Genomic DNA, 4,375 nt, shown 5'->3' on the forward strand with positions numbered 1-4,375 from the left:
CCACTTGAGTCACCTTGAGCACATTAAGGATGATTCTACTCCTATAGATGATAATTTTCCATTTGATAACCTGCAAGCAGTATCTGAAGTATTCCCTTGGTATGCACCTGTAGCTAATTATCTAGTTAGCTGCACATTTCCTCCAAACTTTTCTAAGCATCAAAGAGACAAGCTGAAAAGCGAGTCTAAATATTATATATGGGATGACCCATATTTATGGAGATGTGGCGCTGATAAGGTAATTAGACGTTGTGTGTCTCAATCAGAATTTCAGTCCATTTTAGAGGCATGTCACTCATCTGAGAGTGGAGGGCATTTTGGCCCTCAACGAACAGCTAGAAAGATCTTAGACTGTGGATTCTGGTGGCCTACTCTTTTTAGAGACGCTGCTGAATTTTGTAAATCTTGTCTCCCATGCCAAAAATTTGGTAATATATCCAGGAGGGATGAGATGCCTCAACAAATTATGCTTTTCTGTGAAATTTTTGATGTTTGGGGCATTGACTTCATGGGTCCATTTCCAAATTCTAATGGTTATTTTTATATATTGTTAGCTGTGGATTACGTTTCCAAATGGGTGGAAGCACTTTCTACTCGTACTGATGATGCTAACACTGTTGTTTCCTTTGCGAGAAACCATATTATTTGCCGCTTTGGATCACCACGAGCAATCGTGAGTTATCAAGGCACCCATTTTTGTAACAGGAGACTAACAGGATTAATGAAGAAGCATGGGATAATTCATAAGGTTGCGACAACATACCATCCTCAAACCAATGGGCAAGCCGAGGTGTCAAACAGAGAGATAAAGCGTATCTTGCAGAAGATAGTCAAACCTCATCGAAAAGACTGGAGCACCAGGCTACAAGATGCACTCTGGGCATACAGAACAGCATACAAAACACCCATTGGAATGAGTCCTTTCTGCTTAGTTTATGGAAAAGCTTGCCATCTCCCAGTTAAAGTAGAGCACAGAGCCTTTTGGGTAGTCAAGGAGTGCAATATGGGAATTGAGAAAGCCGGAGCTGAAAGGAAGTTGCAACTGCAAGAACTGGAGAGCATTCGCCTAGAAGCTTATGAGAACTCAAGAATATACAAGGAGAAGATGAAGGTTGTACATGATCAGCACATCAAGAAAAAAGAGTTCCAACCTGGAGATTTAGTCCTCCTTTACAAATCTCGACTGAGGCTCATGCCGGGTAAGTTGAGATCAAGATGGGAAGGTCCATACAGAGTAGAGAAGGCCGAACCGTACGGAGTTTATCACCTAAGTCATCCTTCATGTTCTGAACTTATCAAAGTTAATGGACAACGCCTGAAGCTATACCATGGCAAGAAGATGCAGAAAAACAAGGAGCTTGAGATCTTCCTCTTGGAAGATCCCCACATAGCAGAAGATTAAGCTAGTGGAGTGTCCAACTTACGGACGTTAAAGCAAAGTGCTAGGTGGGAGACAACACACCATGGTATGATCGTTCTTTTCTTTATTTTTAGTTTTTCATATTCAATAACTCTTCTCTTTACCAGTACTTTCGTGCATCTGCATCTGCATATTTAAAAAAAATAAAAATAAAAAAAATAAAGCCACACGATGCGACTGCATCAGTGTCGCGTCCGCGTCGCAAGGAGAGGGGACAAAAATAAAAACGAACAGAGAGTCACGCTGGAGCATGGCTGGAGGCGTGCCAGTGGCACAATTCGACCCATGCGGCCGCGTCGCCGACGTGTCCGCGTCGTATGGGCATAATGGCCTCCCACGCGACCGCGTGACTGGTGCACGAATTGTGAATCACACTTTTCACAATTCGTACCACTAACCAGCAAGTGCACTGGGTCGTCCAAGTAATACCTTACGTGAGTAAGGGTCGAATCCCACGGAGATTGTTGGTTTGAAGAAATCTCTGGTTATCTTGTAAATCTTAGTTAGGAGGTCAATTATAGTTATCAGTTGACTTGCAAATGAACAAGGGAACATAAAATAAATACTTGGTATGCAGTAATGGAGAATATGTTGGAGTTTTGGAGATGCTTTGTCTTATGAATCTCTGCTTTCTCCCTGTCTTCTTCTTCACGCACGCAAGGTTCCTCCTATGGCAAGCTGTTGTTGGTGGATCACCGTTGTCAATGGCTACCATCCGTCCTCTCAGTGAAAAAGGTCCAGGTGCGCTGTCACCGCATGGCTAATCATCTGTCGGTTCTCGATCATGTCAGAATAGGATCCATTGATCCTTTTGCGTCTGTCACTATGCCCAACACTCGCGAGTTTAAAGCTCGTCAGAGTCATTCAATCCTTGAATCCTACTCGGAATACCACAGACAAGGTTTAGACTTTCCGGATTCTCAAGAATGCTGCCAATGGATTCTAGCTTATACCACGAAGATTCTGATTAAGGAATCCAAGAGGTATTCATTCAATCGAAGGTAGAACAGAGGTGGTTGTTAGGCACGCATTCATAGGTTGAGAATGGTGATGACTGTCACGGATCATCACATCCATCATATTGAATTGCGAATGAACATCTTAGATAGAAACAATCGTGTTTGAATAGAAAACAGAAATAGTTGCATTAATTCATCAAAACACAGCAGAGCTCCTCACCCCCAACAATGGAGTTTAGAGACTCATGCCGTCAAAAGTTACAAAATTCAGATCTAAAATGTCATGAGATCCAAAATGAATCTCTAAAAGTTGTTTAAATACTAAACTAGTAACCTAGGTTTACAGAAAATGAGTAAACTATAACAGATAGTGCAGAAATCCACTTCTGGGGCCCACTTGGTGTGTGCTGGGGCTGAGACTAAAGCTTCTCACGTGCCTGGGACTGTTTTGGGCGTTCAACGCCAGCTTTGGATCCTTTTCTGGCGTTGAACTCCAACTTGCAACTTGTTTCTGGCGCTGGACGCCAGAATTGGGCAGAGAGCTGGCGTTGAACGCCAGTTTACATCGTCTATCCTTGAGCAAAGTATGGACTATTATATATTGCTGGAAAGCCCTGGATGTCTACTTTCCAACGAAATTAAAATCACGCCATTTGGAGTTCTGTAGCTCCAGCTCCTATTTCAGTATGATGATTCTTGAACACAGCTACTTTATGAGTCTTGGCCGTGGCCCTAAGCACTTTGTTTTCCAGTATTACCAACAGATACATGAATGCCACAGACACATAATTGGGTGAACCCTTTTAGATTGTGACTCAGCTTTGCTAAAGTCCCCAATTAAAGGTGTCCAGGGTTCTTAAGCACACTCTTCTTTTTGCTTTGGACCTTGAATTTAACCGCTCAGTCTCAAGTTTTCACTTGGCACCTTCACGCCACAAGCACATGGCTAGGGACAGCTTGGTTTAGCCGCTTAGGCCAGGATTTTATTCCCTTAGGCCCTCCTATCCACTGATGCTCAAAGCCTTGGGATCCTTTCTATTACCCTTGCCTTTTGGTTTTAAGAGCTTTGGCTTTTTCTGCTTGCTTTTTCTTTCTCTCTATCTCTCTTTTTTTTTTTCTGCAAGCTTTGTTCTTTGCTGCTTTTTCTTGCTTCAAGAATCATTTTTATGATTTTTCAGATTATCAATAACATGTCTCATGTTCGTCCTTCTTTCAAGAGCCAACATATTTAACAGTCTTAAACAACAAATTCAAAAGACATATGCACTGTTCAAGCATTCATTCAGAAGACAGAAAGCATTGCCACCACATGTTACTAATTAGAATTTTTCGTATTAAAAAATCGAAGTTTATTGCCTCTTATTCAAAAGATCTACTATTTTATTCATGTTTGCTGATGATGAGAAAAATAGACTATAACTTAATTGGATGTAAAATCAAAACAGACACTAATTACTACTATATGACTCCTAAGGTAAACTCCTATAGCGACAACTATCACAGAGTTAAAGCAGAAATTGGAATTTAACAACCTTTGTTTTGGGAAGTGGATGTTCCTTGGATCTGTGGGGTGCTTAGACCTTCAAGAGATAACTTCTGGCGCTTCAATTCCCTCAAGTCACGCCCTTGCTCTTCCTGTTCTTTAATCAAATAGCAAAGAATTTGACTTTGTTCCGTCTGTTCCTTTATTATTTGTTCCATAGCTTCTTGCATCTTGGTAACTGATGTTTCAAGATACTCCCAATATTCAGATTGAGGGATTTCTGGGAGAAATTCCTGTGTTTTCTTCTTGATGGGGTCATCCTGTGCTTGTTGTTTTTCCATTGATGCTTTGGTGATTGGTTTCTCAATTGAGATATACTCAGTTATTCCCATCCTTACTCCAGCGTCCTTGCAGAGCAGCGATATCACGCTTGGTTAAGCCAACCTGGCCTCCTTAGAATTTTTGTTAGCAATTTTGTAGAATTCAGTTGAAATCAGTTGATGAACTTCCACT

This window comes from Arachis ipaensis, chromosome B09, assembly GCF_000816755.2.
Source record: "Arachis ipaensis cultivar K30076 chromosome B09, Araip1.1, whole genome shotgun sequence".
Classification (NCBI taxonomy): domain Eukaryota; kingdom Viridiplantae; phylum Streptophyta; class Magnoliopsida; order Fabales; family Fabaceae; genus Arachis; species Arachis ipaensis.